The sequence below is a fragment of the Lissotriton helveticus genome, chromosome 4_1, assembly GCF_964261635.1.
Source record: "Lissotriton helveticus chromosome 4_1, aLisHel1.1, whole genome shotgun sequence".
NCBI classification, from domain to species: Eukaryota; Metazoa; Chordata; class Amphibia; order Caudata; family Salamandridae; genus Lissotriton; species Lissotriton helveticus.
In genome coordinates this window covers 1,598,784,332-1,598,809,574 of record NC_136063.1, presented here as the reverse complement: position 1 = coordinate 1,598,809,574, position 25,243 = coordinate 1,598,784,332, and positions in this window count along the sequence as shown.

Here is a 25,243-nt window from a genome sequence, read left to right as displayed (position 1 = left end):
CGCCTTGATCGTGAGGCCTGCCTTCCGCAGTGCCAACAACACTTCCCAGAGGTGGCACTGATGTTCTTCCCAACTGGTGCTGAACACTGCGATGTCATCCAGGTAGGCGGCACTGAACTCTTCCAGTCCAGCCAACACCTGGTTGACCAACTTCTGAAAGGTGGCAGGGGCAATCTTCATTCCAAAGGGCATAACCTAGAATTGGAAGTGCCCATCTGGTGTAGAGAATGCTGACCTCTCCTTTACCCCATCAGTCAAGTCAATCTGCCAGTACCCAGACGTTAGGTCAAACGTGCTACGGTACCGGTCAGCCCATAGCTAATCAGTTCTGGGGATGGGTACGTGTCAGCACTTGTGACTGAATTGAACCCTTGGTAGTCCACACAGAACTGGAGTTCTGGTGTGGCACCCGGTGCAGCAGCCTTTGGGACCAAGACCAATGGGCTGGGCAAAGGACTGTTAGAGGGCTCAATCACCCCTAACGCAAGCATCTTTGAGACCTCCTCTTTGATGCAAGCTCTCACCCTGTCAGTCACCCTGTAAGTGTTGTGCTTCACAGGAGACTATCCCCAGTGTCTACAGCATGGACGCCGGGAACCAGGGAGAACAGATCAGAAAACTGTCCCAGCAACTGGTGTGTTAGAATTGGGGGTCTTTGGTTGGCACAGGTATGCACTTGTGACAAACAGGGATCCTCTCCTCTAGTCAGGACAAGGGAACTACTCCTTAGAATAACCCATGCTCACCCTCTAGGTTGTGTGGCAGGAGCAGACAAGGCTAATCTTCAGGGCGCTAAGTTAGTTAAGCATTTATGGCCACATACAGTAAACACAATGACCCACCACAAATGGACACCAGGCGTAAGGTTCGTATAAAAAAATACATAGGCTTTATGTAAAAATATAGGATATGAGGCAGTTACTATCACAAGACCAATAACGATATAAAAATATGGCCACAGTATTCAGGAATAAATAAGGTTTGTCAGAAGTTTTTACCAATGCTTGTTTGGGGGTCTCGTGCGTTCCGCACGCGCTGGCTATGCGACCCGCTGATCAGTGTGTGCAGACAGGGAAAACAAACGTTGCGGACCCTGGATCCGGTGATTGTACACTGTTCTTGGTTGAAGATGCTCGAGGCGCTTCAGGCGCGGGGCGTACTCTTCTCAGTACGCGGCGAGATGAAGAGAGTACTCCTTGTGTACGCTAGAAGCGGACGTGGCGTACTCTTCTCAGTACGCTGAGGGAGGATGAGCGTACCCTTTTTAGTACGCGGCGCACAGGGAAAAAGGACGAGTCGTTGGCTTGGGGGCAAAGCGTAGGCGTACCGTGGTGGCACCTAGCGGCGGGTACGGCCAGTACCGGCGGCTCGTTCGGGTGCGGTGCGGACGTCTCTGGGTACGCGCCGTACCTTCCGTCTGAGTAGCAGGAGATCAAGGCGGGTGACTTCTCAATACGCCGGAGTGGTGCGGCCGGTACGCTTCAAGCGTATGGGCTGGCTTCGCCTCGCACAAGACTCCGGGTAGTTTACAGCGGCGGGGGCGGCCAAGAGCAGTGCGGCTCGGAGGGACAAAGGGGCAGGGTGCGGGTGGCCCAGTGGAGTGGGGCACGGCTCAGAGAGGAGCGGTGCGGCTCGGGCGGCCAGGCATGGGCTGCAAGGAGGGATCGAGGCGCACTTCAGGCGAGGCGGCACGGAGAGGTCAGGCTGATCTCGGCAACTCGTCAGGGAAGGCAGGATGAGCCCAATGGTCCCGGGGCTCAGTTCAGGGGGCTAGCTCTGGTTCAAGCCAGTTTCAGGCACAAATCTGCAAAGTCCCTTTGGGTCTTTTCCTCTCCTTCCGTGTAGTAGGGCACCAGCTAAAGTCCAGTACCCCAGGTCAGGGACAGTTCTTCTTCTTTCAGCTTTTCGGGGTCCTTCTCGTCAGGCAGAGGCTCGCCGTGGTTAAAACAGGATCTAATTTCTTAGGAGCAGGGCTCCTACATTTATACTGAGTTTCTTTTGTCTTTGCAGGCCAGGGGGCCTGAGCCTGGTTCAGCCCAGTTTTGGAGCACTTTTTGTGGGGACTATTGCTGATGCTTTCAGGTTGCAGGGAAGGGACACCAGACGCTCCACAGGAGGTGGAGCCAGCATTGTGGTGGCAGAGCACAGCCCTATTCAGAGTCAAGGGGCACTCCTCCCATCTAGCCTGGGGGTAATCCCTCCATTCACCACCTGGCAGCCCAGACTGTCCCCTGGAATTCCCCAGCCATGTCACTCACAGAAACCAGACAGCAGATACACATCCTAGCAGAGGCGGGCTGAAATGGTCAGGCAAGCAAATACTAACTTTCTAAAAGCAGCATTTGCAAACACAGGGTATTAAAATAAACTTTACTAAAAGAAGTATTTTATTATTCTGAGTTCAGGCATACTAAACTTGACTTCTACCATGTTCCCTGAGCCTGCTGGGATTATAGAGTGGAATAATTCCAGCAGCCCATTCTGGCCTATGAGAACAGGTAGCCTTACAATAGTGAAAAACGAAAATGGCTGTAATTCACTATTTGGACATGCCACACATATCAGGGCTTGTCCTACCTTGTGCTTACAATGCACCCTGCCCTAGGGCCTACCATAGGGGTGACTCACATGAAGTAAAGGGAAGGTTTAGAGGCTGGCAAGTGTGTTCACTTGCCCAGCCAGCATGACAGTACCAGACTGCACGCAGGTTCTGCAATGGCAGATCTTAGACACATTTTAAAAGGCTGCTACTGTGGGTGGCGCAACCAGCGCTGCAGGCCCACTAGCAGTATTTGTATTTATAATCCCTGGCACTCCTGGTGCACTTTACTGGTGACTGACAGTAAATCAAAGGAGCCAATCATGGAAATCAATTACAGGTACACTTTATATTGGGAGCACTTGCACTGCGGCATGGATTGGCCGTGGCGCAGTGCCTGGAGCGGCTAACACCAACAAACATCTGAGGCACATCAGCAAAAAGTGGAAGGGAGACTCACGCCAAGGTGCCAGGTCTAACATGGTGGCAGTCATTCTGTTGCTCAGGGGTCAGGGTGGAAGAGAGGATCACACCATCCACTGACCCATCTCGCTCTGTTGCAGACAGGAGGTCAGGAAGAGGCTCCGTCTCCTCCATTCCAGCATCTGTCGCTAGGAGCATGCCCACTTAGGACCTCTCCAAGTGGGGCTTCAGGCGGTTGACATGCAGGACCTGCAAGGGGTTCCTGGAAGACCACAAATCCACCACGTAGGTAACAGGACTTTTGCGCTCCACCACCTCAAATGGTCCGGTCCACTTATCCTGGAGCGCACAGGGCTCCACAAGGCCCATGACCCACACTTTCTGACCAGGCTGAAGCTCTACCAGAGTGGCATTCTGGTCATACCATCACTTCATCTCCTCCTGGCTAGCATCCAAATTCACCTCCGCAAGTTGCCTGAAACGCCTAGTCTGGTTCCTGAAGGCCAGCATGTAGCTATATACATCCTGGGGAGGTTTCCTGGGAGATTGCTCCCAGCCTTCCTTGACCAGACTCAGAGGTCCTCTCACGAGGTGACCATAGAGAAGCTCAAAGGGCCTGAACCCTAGAGATATCTGTGGCACCACACGGTATGCAAACAATAGGCATGGCAAGAGGACATCCCACTTATGCCTCATAGGTTACTCGAGACCCAAAATCATGCCTCTCTCAACCAACCCATTTCCTTGGGGGTGGTAAGGAGTGGTAAACGTGTAAGTTATCCCACACTCCTGCGACAGGGACTTCATATACTTGGAAATGAAGTTGGGTCCCCGGTCAGACACTACCTCTCTAGGGAATCCCACTCGGGAGAAAATTCCCATCAGTGCTCGTTACACCACGGGGTCCGTCACTGTCCTCAGTGGTATGGCTTCCGGGTACTGGGTGGCATGGCCCACCAAGACCAGGATGAGCCTGTTGCCCATGGCTGGCTTGGGGTCCAGTGGCCCCACAATGTCAATACCCACCCGTTCAAAGGGGGTGCTAACCACAGGGAATGGCTGGAGAGGAGCTTTATGCTTCCTCCCACTCTTTCCAATTGCCTGGCAGGTCTGACATGTTCTGCAATGAGTGTCTGAACTCTTGCGCATTTGGGGCCAATGGGTAACAAACCTCTCAAAGTTCTTGCCCTGCCCCAAATGTCCTGCCAATGGCACATCATGAGCCAACCCCAGTAGGAAGGCTCTGAAGTGCTGGTGCACCACCAGCACACAGGCTGACCCAGGCTCAGCAACCTTAGGCTCACTATACAGGAGGCCATTCTCCCAGTATATCCAGTGTGACCCAGACTGATCACCTGCTGCCTGCCTTGCAGCCTGTTGCCGCAAACGCTCAAGAGAAGGACATTCTTTCTGCTCCTTGCAGAATTCTTCCCTGGAGGGTCCTCCTTCCTGCTGCCAATGGGTCAGCTCAGGCAGGTTCCCCAGTTCAGCTACCTGTTCCCCTGTAGGCTCCAGGGCATCCCCCTCAGGGTCTACCTCCTCCCGGACCGTGGGAACTTCGGAGCTGGTTTCCCGCGGCCACTGCCTCTTCTCTCTAAGGCAGGTACCTGGGCCTCCCTCTAAGGCTCCAGTTCCTCTTGAGCACCCCTACGGGCTGCCATTGACCGCGTGGTCACACACATCCAGTAAGGCAGACCCAACATCTCCAAGTGAGTACTCTGCTCCACCTTACTCCAAGGTGAGCTCTCCAAATCGTTCCCCAACAAACAGTCAACAGGCATGGCGGGCCTCACAGCTACCTGAAGAGTACCAGAGACCCTCCCCCCACTCAAAGGGTACCTGAGCCATTGGACAATGGCTCTCTGTGTTGTCAGCGGCAACAACTCGGCAAAATGCATAAGGAAAAATCTGCTCTTAAGATACCAGGTGACACTTGACAGCTGTCACACTGGCTCCTGTGTTTTTAAGAGCCTCCACCTTATGGCCATTGATGGTCACCCACTGCCCATATTTCTTAGTGTTGATTGGCAGTTGGGTCCCTGGGACCACCTCACATTCTCCTAAAGAGACAAGGGACATCTCTGCGGGACCCCACCCACCGTGGACACCAATTTCCTTCCCCAAGGCTACACTCGCCACCTGCTGGGGTGGAGCACTAGGGGGTGATGTTCTTCCAAACTGGGGGCACCATGGATCATTCGCCTTTTGACCCAGGTCCCCACACTTGTAACACTTCAGGTGTCCCTGGTGAACAGGATTACCTGTCGGACCCCTTGCTTTCTCTCGGGGGAAGGCTGGGAACCTTTCCCTTGGTTCCCTCTGTTTACCCTTGTCCCCCCCACTCTTCTGCTGGGGACCCTGCCCACCTTTGGCTGAGTCTCCCACTTGACCTTTGTGGACCTGGGTGCTCACCCAGCGGTCCGCCTCTTCAACAAGCTTCCTAGGGTTAGTCAGCCTACTATCAATCAGGTGCTGGCACAGCTCTGGAAAACAATTATTGGACAAGTGCTCCCATGCAATCAAATCAAAGAGCCCCTGAAAATCATTAACTTTGCTGCCCTTCACCCAACCATCCAATGCTCTGCAAAAGAAAGTGACATATTCCACCCAGGTACTGTTCTCTATCTTCTTGCACCCTCTGAATCTCTGCCTATACAATTCGGGAGTCAAACCATACCTGGACATTAAGGCATCTTTCATGTGGCTATAAGAATTATGGACATCAGAAGGCAAGTCTAACAGTGTGTCCCGCCCCTCACTATGGAACAGCCCCCACAACCCCGCTCCCCAATCCTTCTCAGGGACCCGGTGGGAAGACATTGCTACCTCATAGGCCTTGAACCACTGCCCAATGTGATCAATCTTTTAAAACTCCCTAACCACATCCTTATACACTTTAGGCTCAACAGGCACTGACGGTGTTCTGCCACCAGAGGGAGTCATCTCTAAGCTCCTGGCTTTCAATTCCAACTCCCTCAAACTTGACTCATATCCATCTGCATTTTCTTTTCCTCGAGGGCCAATTTTCCATTTTCTAACTCCAGTTGCCCATTCAATTTGAACTTGACCAACTCCATTTTGTGCCTCCTACATCTCTCACTGTCTTCCAGCTCCTCTGGGGACAGACTTTTGACAGAAACACTGCTACCTGCGGGGAAGGTGCTTTCCTTCCTCCTGGACCCAATGGCCCTTCCAGCTACACATCTGCATTCTCACCCCCTTCCTCATTCTCAGGGGTATTTCTTGCTTCTATCCAGGCCCTCGGCGCCTCGTAGAACTCCTCTTTTCTGGAGCATCCAATAATAGAAACACAGAATTTCTTGCAGAAGTGCTTCAGCTGCCTTACATTGTAGTGGTGGGCGGAAGTTGCGTGGTCACGCTATGCAAAATTCCACGAAACAGTAAGAAATGTCCGCTAACACGCAGAAATTCCGCGAACACACAGAATTGCTTGTTCACGATGCTTTTTTACCTGTTCGCTATCGCTGTTTGCGTGCTCGGGTGGAAATATCTTGCGAACACGCACTTTGAGAAAGCATACAAGCAAACAATTCTGCAAAGCCGTGAATTTTGGGCAATTTCACGTTCTCCGCAGAATGCAAAATTACCCAAATTCCACGAGCAGAACGGAATTTACCGCCCAGGCCTATTACATTGTAGCATTCCAGTTTCTCCTCTTCCCAATCACAATCAACAAGGGCTATCAAGTCTGCATTATCCATGATGGTTAAACTGGGCAGTTCTCAAAAATAGAAAATCACAGGAAAACAATTACCAAAAAGTATGTGGCACGTTTTGGTCTGCACTCACTAGTAATGTTCACCAATCACTGTACACGAGCCACAAATGCAAGTCCAGAATCCTCACTGCTGACCACCAATGTTAGATTTGGGGGTCTCGAGGTGGTAGCGGTAGGTACCTTTGACAAATAGGGACCCTTACGTCTAGTCAGGGTAAGGGGGTACACTCCTAAAATCACCCCTGCTCACCCCCTTGGTAGCTTGGCACGAGCAGACAGGCTTATCCCAGAGGCAGTGTGTAAAGCATTTGTGAACACATACAGTAACCCAGTGACAACACTACAGATGGACACCACACAGTTGTATATTAAAAATAAGTATTCTTTATATAGATTTAACACAAGACCACAAACGACAAAAATCCACAATACTGTACTTAAAATGGTAGAATTAGATTAGTTCTCTTTAGATGTTAAAATGCAACACTTTGAGTCAATGTACCTTTGGATGCGTAACGCTATACAACAAAAGTGTTGCAGGGAAGGTGATGCGTCGGTTCCTGTCTCGCAGGAACGATGATCCGTTGGTTTGTTACTGCGCTTCCGTGGCGGTGCGGCTAGCAACGCCGTGATGCGATGAAGATCCAGTGCATTGAAACAAAGATGGCATCTTCTTCTTGATGCGGCACGCTTCTCCGATGTTGCGAGATGTCTCGACTCGAGGCGACAGCTGCAGCGGTGACACCCTTGTCCAGCAATGCGACAACAGCATCTTTGGTGGCGACACTCTTCTTCCTCGATGCCAGCCGCTTCCGCTCGATGCGACAGCTGCAGCGGATACACCCTTGTTCAGTGATGCACGACAGCGGCTGCGACGGCGGCATGCTTCTCTGTGGATGCGAGACGCCTCTGCTTGATGCGACAGCTGCAGCGGCGACACCTTTGTTCAGTGATGCGACGACAGCGGCTGCGACGGCAACACGCTTCTCTGTGGATGCGAGGAGCTTCTGTGGTGCATTGCAACAGCTACAGCGGCGACACCCTTGTTCAGTGACGCGATGGCAGCGGCTGCGACGGTGACACGCTTCTACGATGTTGCGAGACGTTTCTTGTGATGCAGTGCAATGCAACAGCTACAGCGGTGACATCCTCAATGCGCCGGCAGCGGCTGCAACACGCTTCTTCTTCGTGAGTCACGCTTCCAGCTCCTTGCGACAAGCAGTCCCTCAGAAGGCCAAAAACAACTGCAGGCACTTCTAAAGAACTCTTGGGGAGCTGGTGGTTGAAGTCTGTTGTCCCTGAGACTTCAGCAGGAGGCAAGCTCTTCTCTCAAGCCCTTGGAGATCCTTCACAAGTTGAATAAAGTGCACAAAAAGTCCTTTCTCCTTTCTTTGGCAGTCAGGCAACCACTGCAGGCCAATCCCCCAAGCGGCACTTCAGCTTAGGTCTCTCCTCAGTTTCTTTTGGTTCCTCTCCTCAGCAAAGTTTTCTTCTTGTTGTCCAAAAGTGATCTAATTCTCTGGGGTTTGAGACCACTCTTTTATACCTAGTTTCTCTTTGTTCTCGGAAGGCAGAGAGGCATTTGCCTAGTCTAAACCAGTTCTGGTCAGTCCTGGAGCACTCTGTTGACATGACTCCTTCTTTCCTTTCACAGTGCAGGGCAAAGACATCAGATGCACCACAGGAGTGGAGCCAGCATTGTGGAGGGAAGGCACAGCCCTATTCAGGTGCAACTCCTCCCTCCCATCTAGATGCAGATCTCTCTATTCACCACTGGGCTGACTCACCCTTTCTCCGGGACTCCCCCAGCCCCTGTCATTCAAACTCCAGACAAGGAATACACAACCTAGCAGAGGCAGGCTTGGATAGTTGGACAAGAAAATACCTACTTTTGTGATGTGTGTGGGGCCCGTAACGAGCTGGAAAAGACCAATGTTCGGCAGGCTCTTGAGGAGGTCAGTGGAGAAGTGGTTGGTAAGGTCTTCCAGGTAGAAATTGAAGTTGGCGAGAAGTATAAAATTCTTGGAGTTGATGATGAGGGTAGCAATGAAGTATGAGATGAGGTTGCTAAAGTTGGTTATTGGTCCAGGGGGTCTGTATGCTATAGTGTCCTTCAGTATGGAGTTGTTTTTATTTTGTAGGCTGAAGGGCATGTGTTCCATGAACGTTGTGTTCTGGTCCGTGGTTGGTGCGCATTTGATGGTGTCCTTGTATACAATGGCTAGTCCACCTTCAGGTGTGTGGAGGAGTGGTCTTGGTGTTCAATCTTGTATCCCCCACTGGGATGCCCCAAGTGATATCGGCAGATGAATCCAGGATTCTGTCAGGAAGAGGAGGTCCATTGCACTGCTGTTGAGGAAGTCCCAGATTTCGATTGTGTGTTTGCTGAGGGAGCGAGTGTTGAGAAGCATGCCTGTGAGAGTTTACAGGGGGTCTGTTGGGGCATTTGGTGAGGTAGTTGTCTGAGAGGATGGCGTGAAGTAGGAGGTTGGGTTGAGTGTGAGGTCATGTGTAGTTGCAGGTGAAGGGCAGTGGAGGCATGAGAAAGGTCCTATTGTGCTGTTTCGTGCAGTGCAATTTCAAAAAGGGGGTGGTGATGGACAGAGTATCTGAGTTAATCAGAACACTCCTACCCAGTCAACAGATCAGGGCTTGATCCATCACCGTTTTTTAGCTCACTGCACCATCCCAGTTCAGAACCTGGCTATATGCAAATTAGTCTGTCCCTGGCCCAGTGCATCATGGGAACAGGGCAGACCAAACTACCAAGCCAATTCTTCACTGGAAAGGAAACAAGCTTCCGGGGACCGGTTTCTGGCATTACAGCCGTCTTCGGCCCGGCTTGCTTGAATCCTGATGGTGCAGTGAGCAAGGGACTCATGTCTGAGCATACCCTTCCACACTCATGGTGGCCAAAATAATTTCAAAAAGGGGGTGGTGATGGACAGAGTATCTGAGTTAATCAGAACACTCCTACCCAGTCAACAGATCAGGGCTTGATCCATCACCGTTTTTTAGCTCACTGCACCATCCCAGTTCAGAACCTGGCTATATGCAAATTAGTCTGTCCCTGGCCCAGTGCATCATGGGAACAGGGCAGACCAAACTACCAAGCCAATTCTTCACTGGAAAGGAAACAAGCTTCCGGGGACCGGTTTCTGGCATTACAGCCGTCTTCGGCCCGGCTTGCTTGAATCCTGATGGTGCAGTGAGCAAGGGACTCATGTCTGAGCATACCCTTCCACACTCATGGTGGCCAAAATAATTTCAAAAAGGGGGTGGTGATGGACAGAGTATCTGAGTTAATCAGAACACTCCTACCCAGTCAACAGACCAGGGCTTGATCCATCACCGTTTTTTAGCTCACTGCACCATCCCAGTTCAGAACCTGGCTATATGCAAATTAGTCTGTCCCTGGCCCAGTGCATCATGGGAACAGGGCAGACCAAACTACCAAGCCAATTCTTCACTGGAAAGGAAACAAGCTTCCTGGGACCGGTTTCTGGCATTACAGCCGTCTTCGGCCCGGCTTGCTTGAATCCTGATGGTGCAGTGAGCAAGGGACTCATGTCTGAGCATACCCTTCCACACTCATGGTGGCCAAAATAATTTCAAAAAGGGGGTGGTGATGGACAGAGTATCTGAGTTAATCAGAACACTCCTACCCAGTCAACAGATCAGGGCTTGATCCATCACCGTTTTTTAGCTCACTGCACCATCCCAGTTCAGAACCTGGCTATATGCAAATTAGTCTGTCCCTGGCCCAGTGCATCATGGGAACAGGGCAGACCAAACTACCAAGCCAATTCTTCACTGGAAAGGAAACAAGCTTCCGGGGACCGGTTTCTGGCATTACAGCCGTCTTCGGCCCGGCTTGCTTGAATCCTGATGGTGCAGTGAGCAAGGGACTCATGTCTGAGCATACCCTTCCACACTCATGGTGGCCAAAATAATTTCAAAAAGGGGGTGGTGATGGACAGAGTATCTGAGTTAATCAGAACACTCCTACCCAGTCAACAGATCAGGGCTTGATCCATCACCCTTTTTTAGCTCACTGCACCATCCCGGTTCAGAACCTGGCTATATGCAAATTAGTCTGTCCCTGGCCCAGTGCATCATGGGAACAGGGCAGACCAAACTACCAAGCCAATTCTTCACTGGAAAGGAAACAAGCTTCCGGGGACCGGTTTCTGGCATTACAGCCGTCTTCGGCCCGGCTTGCTTGAATCCTGATGGTGCAGTGAGCAAGGGACTCATGTCTGAGCATACCCTTCCACACTCATGGTGGCCAAAATAATTTCAAAAAGGGGGTGGTGATGGACAGAGTATCTGAGTTAATCAGAACACTCCTACCCAGTCAACAGATCAGGGCTTGATCCATCACCGTTTTTTAGCTCACTGCACCATCCCAGTTCAGAACCTGGCTATATGCAAATTAGTCTGTCCCTGGCCCAGTGCATCATGGGAACAGGGCAGACCAAACTACCAAGCCAATTCTTCACTGGAAAGGAAACAAGCTTCCGGGGACCGGTTTCTGGCATTACAGCCGTCTTCGGCCCGGCTTGCTTGAATCCTGATGGTGCAGTGAGCAAGGGACTCATGTCTGAGCATACCCTTCCACACTCATGGTGGCCAAAATAATTTCAAAAAGGGGGTGGTGATGGACAGAGTATCTGAGTTAATCAGAACACTCCTACCCAGTCAACAGATCAGGGCTTGATCCATCACCGTTTTTTAGCTCACTGCACCATCCCAGTTCAGAACCTGGCTATATGCAAATTAGTCTGTCCCTGGCCCAGTGCATCATGGGAACAGAGCAGACCAAACTACCAAGCCAATTCTTCACTGGAAAGGAAACAAGCTTCCGGGGACCGGTTTCTGGCATTACAGCCGTCTTCGGCCCGGCTTGCTTGAATCCTGATGGTGCAGTGAGCAAGGGACTCATGTCTGAGCATACCCTTCCACACTCATGGTGGCCAAAATAATTTCAAAAAGGGGGTGGTGATGGACAGAGTATCTGAGTTAATCAGAACACTCCTACCCAGTCAACAGATCAGGGCTTGATCCATCACCGTTTTTTAGCTCACTGCACCATCCCAGTTCAGTGCAGTGCAGCAGCAGTGGGTAATTTGGCACCCTGGGTCTAGCGAGCGATGGGTAGCATTTGAATAGTGGAGAGGGTTGTTCCGGCCAAGGGTTGGGATGCTGGGTGCAGTCTAGGCACAGACTGGTGCAGAAAGGCTTTGGCATGTCTTTGACCTACCAGCGTTGCAGTCGCACAGCAGTCACCATTAAGTAGGTCCTGGAAGGGAAAAGGACTGAGGGGAGAGGAGTGAGGGGGAGGTGCATGGGGGCACAGAGGAAGTGGCAGTGTAGGCAGAAGAAAGGTCACAAACGAAGGCTGAGAAAGGATGGAAATTAGTGTGTGGCACACAGCGACCACAAATAGAGCAAACAGAGGCTGAGGAAACAGAAAGAAGATGAAAAGTGTGAAAAGCAGGAGAGAAAGAGGCTGGAAAGTGTGAAATAAGAGGAAGGTGCACACGGGGGAAGACTAAGAGAGGCAGACATAGGGGCGAGAAAGAGGCAAAGTGAGAGAGAGTGTGAAAGAGTGACAGAGAGAGAAAGCGAGAGAGACGCCCTAACTAGAGAGGGCAGAGGAGGAGCAAGAAGCACGTGGGAGAGTGTGAGAGAGGGCAAGAGAATCGATCCAGCAGAGGGAGCAAGGTAAAAACCTTGTTGCACAAGGCCATACCCAATAGGGCCTAGACTAATTGGAGGACCAGTCCCAGGTAAGTGGGGTGGAGCTGGGCCTAGGCACCTTATCGATGTCTAAGCATAAACTTTAGCTAAGTCAACAAATGCTGCTCAGTGGCGTAACGAAACTTGAGGGGGCCCCCCTGCAAAATACATGGAGGGGGCCCCGCCACGTGGCCCGGCCCACCACCTACCACTTTGCCCCACTTTGGATGGATTGACAGATGGGTGGGTGAACGGTGGTACGGATGAATGGATGGATATGGGTGGATGGATGGATGGTTGTGTGGCTGGGGATAGATGGATGGACTGATGAATGGATGAGCAGACGAAGGTACAGATTGATGGATGGATGTATATGGATAGGTGGGGGGATGGATGGATAGGTGGAGGAATGGGTGGATAGGTGGAGGGATGGGTGGATAGGTGGATGACAGATGGGTGTGTGGTGGCTGGGCGGATGGATAGATGGATTAATGAACGAATGCGTGCGTGGCTAGGGATGGACGGATGGATATGTGGCTGGGGATGGCTGGACAGGTGGACTGAAGTACCGATGGATGGATGGATGAAAGGATGGGTGTGTGGCTGGGGATGGATAGATGGAAAAATGTATGGATGAAAGGATAGGTGTATGACTGGGGATGGTTGCATGGGCGGACGGATGGGTGGGTGGATGGATGGATGGAAGGATGGGTGTGTGGCTGGGGGGATGGGCGGACAGACATATGGATAGATGGATGGATGAACGGATGTGTGTGTGGCTAGGGATGGATTTGTAGCTAGGGATGGAGGGATGGACAGATGGATGTACAGAGGTATGGCTGGATGGATGAAAGGATGGGTGTATGGCTGGGAATGGATGGCTGAATGGATGGATGGATGGACGGACGGATGGATGGATGCAGGGGTGGGTGATGCAGTTATGCTCGGCGGGCGGGTGATGTTGACTCGTGTTGGAATTGGATTTATTTAATTTACTCTATTCTATCGTCTAGATTTCCCCCCTTCGGCGCTTAACTGCAACGGTCGCTGCTGGATGGATGGATGAATGGATAGTTAATTGGATGGATGGATGGACGGTTGGATGGAATGATGGGTGTGTGGCTGAGGATGGTGGATGATTGGTTGGGTGGATGGTTGGTTGGATGGATGGATGTTTGGGTAAGTGGAATGGGTGGACTGGATTTGAAGGTTAGAATGCCCATGACGTACTAGGCAGTGGGAAGTGACAGGACACTAGGGCCAACTGGGGGTCTGATTTCAGAATTAGGCATGTGGCACTGGTGGCTGGGAGGCAAAGAGGCGCCAGTCACAGACCCTCCTCTCCCCAGGCCTGTAAGGGGTGCCACAGTAAGCAGCCCCTTCCTTAAGCTTCTCTCTAGAGTCTCAACAGCCTAAAGGGACCACGGGCCTTTGCCAGACTGTCCCCGACTCATCAGTGAGTGGGGGCCCCATGCCACCCAGAATTGGGCTGTGATTCTCTGCCCCTAAAGGCCTCTCCACAGCCTCTCTCCAGCGCTCCTGTGAGCCGCCATTGTCCAGGTGAACAGCCCCCAGTGCCCAGAGTCAATACCCCAATGTTTACTATCAGCCTCGCCCAGTCGCCGGGCCCCTGGCCCTACCTCGTAAACACACTTGCTTTTCATGCTAGCACTCTAGTGCACCCTGTTAGCCCTCCCAGAGAGCCCTTTAGGAACCCTCAAACTGCCTGTTATTCGTCAAGCATGCCCCTGACCTCGAATGTACCCAGGCCCGGTTCTAGCGGGAGGGCCAGGTGGGCCAGGCCCACCCAAGGTAGCCCCATGGCCCTCCCAAAGCCGATTTGCAAGCAGAAAAACATTGTTTTTTCTTTTTCGTTATGATTTATTTGGGCCAGCGGCCTCGCTTTCTCATCCTAATTGTTTAATAAACATGATAGGCACCAATGCCATGGGCTGCTGGAAGTGCCTGGAGACAGACGTGAAGTCAGTGAGGATGGCTGTTATCAATGAGCACATGTGAAAAGAAGGAAAGCCTGTGTCACTCCTACCAGATCAAAAGAGACACAAAAGCTCTCATCACACAATATTTAAGAGATACTACAGGGCCACAATAATCTGATAGTATTTTGCCATCTCATGGTAAGTAATTGAAAATGTGGAATAAGTATTTATATCTTAGTGTGCTTTTGTGCTATTCATAAAGTGAAGCACTATATACTGCAATACCACACACATCCTTTGACTTTTCTGAAGTGAAGACCTTTGACAAGTTTCACTAATACAACACAGATACAGCATTGACTGGGGCAGGGCAAGTTCTTATTAAATGAAAAAAACACTGGCGGCTGTTCTGTGGCAGCACTGCCTACTTTTAATTTCCAGCGGTACTCGCTGATCGCTGAGTCTAATATAATTACACCTCAATTATGGCACGAACACCACACATTGCGTCGAGCAACAGTGACTGAGCATTCGTTTTATTCTCTTTTTTTGTCATATGAATAGGTACAAATGGAATATAGCACTGCTCTAGCCCCTCAGATCATAAAGAGATAAGATACTCCTGTGGGCTAATGCACTTGCTTCAAAGATGTTCCTATAATCTGTGACTTAGTAAGTTAAAATCTTGTCAGCCCTTCATTACACAAGAGTGGGACAACTTGTATGTCCTTACATCAGTATAAATATTCTGAGCTTCTCAGTGTCTCTGATCTGGGTAAACACAGATATTTAAGCTTCAAATAAATCTGGTCTTTTGGGGCATATCAAAAGCTAGAACACATAACGCACTAATGTTGTCGATTAACTACCAGCTGGGATGGTGTCTTTTCAACAGAAGTCCTGAAAACCCAGGTCAACAGTTTTCATACCTGTGGCTCTCTAGGGCAGGGAAGATTATCAACAATTATAGAATTTTGATGAGGAAATGGGGATGAGGTGCAGGGATGAGAAATGAAGGAGGGTGATTAGAGGAGAATGCGAGGATAAAAAATATGAAGGTAAGAAAAAAGGATAAAACAAAAGAATGTTAAAGAAAGAGGTAGGTGAAATAAGAGTAACCGAGTGAGTAGAAGGCAAGAGAACACATTTAACAGATGTTGATTAGAGAAGAGTGTGGGGTGATGAGTGTTAAACTAGAGAAGGTGATGAAGATGGTGTTTGAGTTGGATGAAGGAAGATGAAAGAGGACTCTGGGAAAGCAGTATACAGGAGCAGGAGAATGATGAGCAAATTGGGTGATGCAAGTAGACTGATGATTGATAGGCATGTACTGGGAGAGGGTGATAAGATGGGAGTAGTAGGAGAGGAGTATGAAATGGTGAAGGAGGAAGATGAGTCTGGTGAAAGATAAAAATGATGAGAAAGGAAGGTGATCAGAGAGAAGGTTGGTGAGCAAATGATAATTTGGGGGAAATGGAGTGTTAAGAGGAGAGTGGTAGAACTCAAGGAAGAGGACGGTGATGGGAATAGGATATACTAGTAGGAGAAAGTAGGAAAACAGGAAAGAGGAGGGGACAAGCTAATCACAATTTAGAAGAGATAGTTCTGTTTTGAAGCATTCACATAAGGTGTATGTTTTCTTGGGTTTCACCTAGAATGCACTCTGCTCAAAGAGCTGACAGTCAAATATTGTTTGACAAACTAGCCACCAAATTGAAGGACCACTTGTCATTCTCAGAAGTTGTTATCTTTGCACAGTGGGAAGCTAGGGGTTGAAACAGACCGCTGTTTGAAGTTTGGTTGGTTCAGCTTAGGTTGGCAACGGTGATTGATCATCCAGTTGTTACTTCTCTTATTTGGAGTACATGTAACGCAGTAGGCACTATCCGAATTTTTTTTTTTTTAAAGTTGCATAGGCTATTACTTCTTCTTTAAAACATGTATGGCTTTCAAGTGTTTGTAGATGTTCTGCGTGCTCATGAGCACACTAGGTAAATAATTCAGGCCTTGTTGCTGCTGTCATTCCAAATGGTAAAGGCCACCAGGGAAGAACAGGAGCAGGTGCAGGGCAGCAGGATTGCACACATCAATGCACCCACATAAGTACAGCCACTATCCCTCATGCAGCAGTAGGAAAGACAAGACTGACAAAAGAGGGTGAGGTGGAGAGAGTCAAGGTTGAGATATATAGAAAGAAGAATAGGTGAAGCAGGGAGAAGGGAGGGTTATAGGTAGAAGAGTGATGATGAGGAGGGTGAGGCAGAGGGGGGATAGTGAGAAAGAAAGAGGGAGGGTGACTGGTGAGGCAGAGACAGAGAGGAGGGTGAAGAAGAGAGAGTTGGGTGAGATAGAGAGAAGAATGGAGTGGAGGTGGAGGCGCAGTCAGACCAAGGAGAGGTGGAGAGAGAGGGGAGAGTGAAGCAGAAAGAGGCGAGTGAGATGAGAAAAAGATGGGGGTGGGTCAAACAGAGAGGAAGCCTAGCCAGGGAGAGAGATGGGAGAGGTGGAGAAATAGGAGGGTGAGGCAGAGGAAGTGGAAGGAGAGATGAAAAGAAAAGGGGAAGATAGAAAAGATAAGAGGGGGAGGTGGGTAGGTGAGCAGGGTGAAGTAGAAAGGAAGGAGGTCGAGGTGGAAAGAGAGATGGGTGAGGAGGGGAGAAAGGTTCATGTGGTAGAGAGAAAAAAGCCTGATGCAGAGAGAACAGAAGAGATTAAGCACGTAGGTGAAACCTCAAGAAAGGCAGAACGAAAACTAGTGTACATGCTCTCAGCAGTAGGTACAGTATGCAGCTCAGCCCCCCTTCAAAGCCCCTCCAGCATGCCTGATCCCAACTCACTGATACCTGGGAAATGCTATGCACCTCCATTCCTCTTCACGGCCCACCCATGCTTTCTCTTGGCCCTCCCAGATCCTGAAACCTGGAGCCGGGCCTGAATGTACCCCTCGGGGCAACTCCTAGTGCTTGGAGTCAGCAGCCCCCTCCCCCGTGCCCACTACAGGCCACGTCGCTTGCCCGTAACCACCCGCTCTTGTATACCCCGACCCCCAGCCCCAAGGTCTGTGAACACCCCACATGGCTCTCGGCAGAACCATCACCCCAAAACCGTGAGCTGGTTCTGCCTACCTCCCTCAAGTGAATTGCCATCGGCGGCCACCCCTCACCCACGCAGGCAACACTCTGCCATGAAGAGCACACGACGAGCCATTGGCAGGGCAGCTCTGCTCAACAGTGCTTGCTCTTGCTGGGTGAGGGGGCCCCTGGAGCACGGGGGGGGGCAAAAATGCAGGGACTGTGGAGGCCTGTGTTACGCCCCGGTCCACAGTCAAACACTGAATCTTACTGTAGTCATCCTTCCAGGCCTTCTGCAAGTCCATCACCCACTCCTGCAATTAGAAAAACCCTGGCCTGGCTTCCTGTAGAATCAGTGGCTTCCTAAAATTCAACAATAAAGGGCTACTTACATTTCTTCAGAGCAGTGTCACCTGAACCACTGTCTCTGCAAAAGAACAGAGCATGCTGGTGTCTGCTGAATATCAGTACAAGCAAGGTGCAGGGCTGAGGGGTCCCAGGCCTCCTGCCTGGGGTGGGGGCGTGGGAGGGTAAGCCCCTTTGAGTGCACACACATAGTTCTATCACCTGTCTCTCCCTCTCAGCATTGCTTCTTCCTTTGAACTTCCTTTTGACCTTCTCCTGATCACTGCTCTGTCCACTGTTTCTTTCTGCACTCCAGCACTCTGGTTTCCTTATAAATCATGGGGTGCCATCCCTTCCAGGCCTCCGTACACAAGCAAGAAACAAAAGCTATAAATTGTAACTGTTTTTTTTTTGTTTTGTTTGCAAGATCTTCAGAAAACTGCTTCCTGCCCAAAGAAAGGCTAAAGCTGGATAGAACTGGTGTGCATTGCTCAGGCATCTGTGGTAATGGCATGTATGGTTCCCCCATACATCCCCAAGTACAGGCCAAGGAAAAATCAGTAGGAGCGAGCTCTTTGGAGAGGCAAAACTCTGGTCTTTTTATGGTTTTCATCCACAAGCCAATAGACACTATCCATTTTATCGTTTTAATTGTTATTTTAGTGTGTTATTTGTTTGCTTCCAGCTTCTCTGTGGTGACCATGCTTGCCACTGTTTCCGTCAAGGTTAATGGCAGTCTTAATGGGATATTTTAGGGCACTTGCTGCCTTCACAACCGAGCACAGTGAAGAATTTCATTTGGCTCTCTGTTCCTAGGTTACTTGTCATTTGACACAGGCAGCCTGGGTTTCAGCGGATAATACTAAACAAAATGGGCAACCCAGTACGCCAGTAGGAATCTGGGTAATCAATCATGTTCATATGAAACAGTGGCTCAGTAAGATCTGATGTAACATACCAGTATCAAACTCATGAGCAAAAGAGATTTTCTCAACACAATCAATGTGGTTTAGGGGTGTACAATAATCGCTACCAATAATGCACAGACGTCATCCTATAGATGGACTGTTTAATCAACACAGTAGTCAAGTGAAAAGACAAAAAGGTGCTCAGTGTCTCAGGTGAGCACACTTCAGACAGTCGATAGATAAAAGGTATGAGTGTAAATTTACAAGAGCAGACAACAATAATCCTTTAGATTGAGCAGCATAAGCCAGTATCATTACTACTGCTACAATCCTCAATCACTAAGCCTAGATAAATTGTTTGTTTTTATGTCTAGAACGATTCGACTTTGGTATTAATTGTCAAGGTCATCAGGACAGAATTTTTTTGTTTAGGACACCTGAAACAATGAAAAGGAATGGTTTATGTACATGAAAACGGGAAAGAGGCCAACTGTAGGGAGAGTGCATTCACCAGTTGTCTTGCGAAACGCTATGGGGAATGGGCACAATTGTTGAGCTACAAAATAAAAATTGAAATCAGGAATAAACCTAATGGTGTAGTGATGTGGAAACCCATGGTGAAGTTAAGCAGAGAAATTAACTCACTGCATGATATTTTGCATGGGCGTTCCTAACAATCAAAACACATATTACTTTATGAATTTCCACATGATCTGGAATTAATATCTCTGGCTGACGTTGTGACCTTTGTTAGACAAACGAAGTCATGCAGCTGGTTTATGTTTCATTATTGTTTAACCGGAGTTTAATTGAAAGTCAAAATGACTCACTCAAGAAGCAACCCCCGAGTTTTACATTTCTGAGAGGCGTGTATTTATTTGCACAGCATCCCCAAGGAGCTTCAATTGAGCTATTTAAACACTGGCTCCCTAGAGCTTCCTGCATCTCAGGTGACTTTACAGGAAGTGACATCACTAGCCCTTTGTACCACCTTGACTCTCGTTCACCCCTTTTCCCTCCTCATTCACCTTTCCCAACTTGCAAGTTGCACTTTTATAAGACGTTCCGTTGCAGACCACATGATGCAGCACCTTCATAAATCCTGACATAAATAGCTGCTACGGTAATAAGGAAAACACGTAAAGTATATTTTCTACAGACACTGGTGCTAGCCCCATCTGCCACAATAAAATGCACCCAATATCGAAATATGCAAGAGAGGCTGATCTATGAATCGCAGGACCCCCGTGGAGGCGTTCTAATCCATTTGGTCACCATTCCTCGGTGCTCCCGCGTTTGAGGCTGGGGCTTGTCCATCAGATCTTGCTTGATGAAGAAGAATGCCCAGAGACGTTTTAAGCAAGGGTGTTGCTTGGTCAGTAGCATTGGGGGGCGTGAGCTTCAAATTTCCCAACAATCACGCTGGCATAGAGGTGCGCTACGCCCATAGGGCTAAAAGAGCTTCAGCCCCATGTCGTCTGTCTCAGCCCCGGCTGCTGCAGCTCGAGCTGCTGTGGGCTTGGCTGGGTAGTGTCTGGAGACTTATCTCCAGCATGCCAGAGTTGTTCACAGGTCTTTAAAGACCATGTGCATATTTTTGCATATTTACATACCTTTGTAAACTGGTTACGGAGGTTGGTTTATTTCTGGTTGAGTGCCCCCTGGGCCCCCATTCTGCCAATTCTTTACATTTGCATTTTACATTTACTGCTGTAGTGTGAGAATGCATTTAATGAAAAGGAATATAAAGTAGGGTTGTCACAAGAAAAATGCCAGCCATGTGTTGTTGCAAGAGCCTGCAAAGACCACGTCACTAAATAGGGTTAGAAAAAAAGTATATATTCATCTGTAATGTGACTTTTCTGTCTTTTTCCCCTATAATTATCAGTCATGGAGCATTCAGGCAGCCCTAGAACACAATTAAATTTCAATTTATTTTTGCTGCTCAAAGTATGCACAGATAAGTGCTGAAAATACTGCTTTAGGTGACTGCTTATTTTTGTACCGTCTTGAACATCAAAATAATGAGTTGGCAACACTAATCATGAGACTGGAAGTTTGTTGCAGGATCAGCACATTTATTTCCACCACCCTCAATCCCCGAATAATGCCATAATAGCAATGGTTTGACCTATATCTGAAACCCTACGCCCCTTCAATAACATGCTGAGTTACTTCAAGTGTCTGGAAATGCACCCTGCACTCATTCCTTATTCTCTCCCTTCACTTTCACGCTTATCCTGCACTCACAACAATCAGAATGCACTCACACTCATCACAATGCACTCATACCATTCACCCGCTCACCCTGCACTCCCAGTGATCACTCTGCACTCACAATGCAGTTGCGCTGTTCACTCTGTACCTCACCCTGCAGTCACACAAGCACACTATGCACCCTACACTCATGTGACACTTCACTCACCTGTCCCCCTCACTGCTCAATTTGCAATCTCACCTAAACAAGCCCATCACTAACCATGCATTCATTCGCCCCACTCTGCACTTACATCCACATCCAAAAATCATATGGTCACCTCACTTACCCTGCAGTCACTCCTCTTACCCTACTCTCACACTGTTGCATCGCTCACCGTGCACTCACATGGGCACTCCTGCCACCCACACAGCGCAGAGGGTTAATGTGCCTGCCACAAAGAACGTGTACCATGTAGATCACAGAACTGAGTGTGAGTAAACTATGATTAGCACTATAAAAAAAATGAAATGCTTGTCAGAAAGGTGCTTGTAGGAGGCTGGATTAGTATATGGTGCTCACTTATGTAATTGTAGCACCCTGCACCAATCCAGACAACCCTTACGGTGATTTTAGTGGTCTTAGACAACCATAGAACGCTCTCTAAGTGGTAGCTGTGGAGAGCAGCCTTCAGGCTTAGTCCACAAGTAATGTAAAGCATATTGTTTTACTAGGACTTAATCTTATGGTGTGAGTTAAGTGAAAAAGAACACATAGCGTACTTATTAAAATAGGTATTCATTATAATCACTCACTAACACATTGCAATATCTCCTACCCGGAGATATAATCACAATACACACAATATTTCAACAATAGAACACGTAAGTAGCATAAATACACAGTGGTCTCCAGGGGGAGACCAAACTATATACTAATAAAGTGGAATGCGAACCACAACATAAGTTGAGGATGGACCCAGAAGACTTAGAAGAGCCAGGGACCCAAGGAGCCACCCAAAGTAAGTTTTTTTGTTTTTTTTTTGCAGAGTTTTATATAGCGCAAACTAGAACCGAACCGAATCAGTTATCAGAGCGCTTTACATAGCACCAGTTATGTTACATGAGGAAACCCTTTCATTTTTTTAGGCACGGGGAGATTAAGTGATTTGCCCAGAATCACAGGGGGTTTTTGGCGTCGTTACCGAGACTCGAACCCAGATCCCCAGGTCCGAGGTCGAGCGCCTTAGCCGTTAGGCCAACCCTCCCAGGAACCCCACAGAGGCCGTGTGAAGAGTGAAAACACGACTGCTTGATTAATACAAGTCAATGGGGAAGTCGCTGTTGCAGTTTTCAAGGAGAAGGGCCCTTCCCAGAAGACCCTGAAGAAACCCCATGGAAGATGGAAGGTTGGAGAGTCACCCCACCCGTGGATACCCTGGGAACCAGGATACCTGCACCAGGGAAGCCGGGTGCATAGGTGCGAAGTGACGTCGGAAACCACTGTGGACCTCAATAGAGGACTTCAGTAAAAATGCCACTGGCGAAAAAGGTGAAAGAGTCCAGTGGAACCTAAAGATGAATTCAAGGTGAGAAGAACCTGCAAGCAGAGAGGGCAGAGTCTATGCCACTCAGGAGTGACCAGGAGGCACGGAAGACAAATGTCCACTTATGTTCATAGATGCAGGAGAGTTGACGGTGTCCTTGAAGTTGCAGCTGTGCGGACCAGGTGACACTGAGGACAACCAGGAGCTGGTTACGAGCTGTCTGATATCGGGTGTCAAGAGCCAGGAGGTCAGTGTCCGCCGAGGGCACCAACAAGTCTTGGCAACGGCAACATATGTAGTATTCAAAAAAGGTGCAATGTCAGGACCAGCAAGGTCCAAGTGACTGACCACGATCAGGTAAATCAGAGCAGGCCCCGAGCAAGCAGGGGAGTCCACTAGAGCCAAAGAAGACCCTCAAGAGGACTCACAGGCAGGAGGCACATTAGTCACAAGTGGATCTCAAACAGCTCGCCAGGGATGAAGGGCCACAGTGAAGAGGATGCGGTGAGGACAAAGATCTTGGCTACAGGAGATGCTTGAGGGTAGAGCTTCTTGGAGCCTGAAGATCTCTGGAGGACAGATTAACAAGCTTTGGAAACAGCAAGTTGGCACGGTGCACAGGGGTACTGCTCCAGTGGATGCAACGAGGGATTCTGGCTTCAAACTTGCTTTGAAGACCGGTCAAGCCTTGAGGGAGCTGCAGAACCACCACCTGTGTTGCTGAACATTTTGAAGTCCGTGGGAGCCCAGGATCAGTAGATCAGTCAGCTGTTTTGCGGTGCCTGTAGATGTAGGGAATTGACTCCTTCACTCCAAGGGAGATTCTTTCAGGTGTCTTGGATGTCCACAGGGCCAGTGAGGAACCTATATGGAGCACGGGCACAGACGTTGTAGAAGACTTGCAGAACGACGAGACCAGGAGCAGCAGGTGTCTTCCCAGTTGCAGTCTCGGTTCTCAATGTGAAGTCCAGAGTGCTCAGAAAGTCAAAGATGAATTGGAGTTAGATCCAAATCTTGTCCCATGACAAATCTAGGGACCCACCCAGAGGTAAGCACTTAAGAACCCTAAGGAGAGGATTGTGGCAATTCAGGGTTCCTCCCAGAGGAGGATACTTCCATGTCCTTTGTCCAGTTTCACGCCAGAGCGGGAGCCAACAGATCCCTCAGCTGGTTTGAAATGGAATATGCAAGGAGGGCACCAAATGTGCCCTTCAAGCCGTCTCAGTGGCACTGGCAAGCACACCCACCCTGTCTCAATACACTAAATCCTTTCTGGGAGGTGGTTAGACCTCCTTGTGACAGGAAACCTATTGTCCTGCCTTCTTCTGCCTGAGCCTGGCTCAGCAGGAGGAGGGCAGAATCGTGTCTCTGGTTGGCAGCAGCCATAGCTTTCTGTCCGGGTGTAGAAGATTGGTACCAGGGGCACTGAGGGCCTCCCGGAGGAGCTTTACAATGCATGGAATAATACCCCCAACACTGTTTACGGTGTTGGCATATGATTCAAACATGTTTGATACCAAACACACCAGCGTTCGTTACAGCCAGGTTAGAGATGGCCATTGCGTAATGGCGCATGCCACTCAATGTATTGTAATGGCTGATGCATTCACAACCCACGAAAATGTACTCCGAAGGCTGAAGGGGTGCCCCGCTCATGAAGGGGCACCCTCACACTTAGAACCGAGCACCCTGCCTTCAGGATTGAAAAGGCCTGTTTAAGGGTGACTTCTAGGTTTTTAAGTGCAGTGCCCTCATATATAGGTAAACCTATATCTGCAATATGTAGTGCTAGCACCAGCGTACACAGACTGCAATGGCAGGCCTGTAGTCACAATGTGAGTGGTCCCTCATGGGTGGCATAATACATGCTTCAGTACATGGGGGACCCCTGGTTTATTTATGCCCTGGGTACCTTAGTACCATTTTCTAGAGACTTACAAGGGTACATCAGTAGCCAATCTGGTGGTTACCTAACTACTCACCATGCCCAGTTTAGGGAGGAAGCACAGAGACTGGGGTCCTTTTTAGCAGGATCCCAGTCAGACTAGTCAGAAAAAACATAATGACACTAGCAAAAAGTGGAGGTGACCATGAAAGCAGATCCTATTTTCCTGCAGTGCTATAGAGAGATGAGGTGCATTGTTGGTGAGTGGTAGTAAGGGAATTCATGGAGAAGGAGGAAATAGGGGAGGGGGCACCAGAAAAGACTGTTGCACCATGTGTGACCGGTGCTAGGACCATCCCTGGCTGGGAGTGTTACACCCCCCTGAAGTTCGGGTCTAGTTGCGCCCCTGCTGGCATCTCATTATAATATATATTATTTGAGAAGCAGAGTATGAGGGGGCATGGAGCAGTGGAAAGGGAGAGCAGTGCGGATTGTATGGGATACTTAAAATACAATAAATTGTTAAATTACCAAGTTTTAAGAAGTTTGAAACAGAGCAGAGAGAGAGAGTATGTGTGCACATTTGTATCTGTGTTCATGTACAATTCCTCTGTGAAATCCAGTAGCACCTCACCAAGCCCGCCTAAAAGCACCTATTTAGTAGAGAATATATTTATTAAGTGAGGTGTAACACCCCAAACATCCACCCCTGCACCCGAAGCTGTGCCCCTGGTTCTAAGGCATGAGCAAAGTGGGCAATTGCCCAGGTGCCCCACGTTCGAAGGAGCCCCCTGAGAAGGAGAAATGTCTCCCTTTATTAAATTATCTGTATCTTTACGTCTCGTACCCTTCTCTTTCTGCCTCAACCTCTGATTCAGTATTTCACTACCCAGAGTCATCTTAAGGAT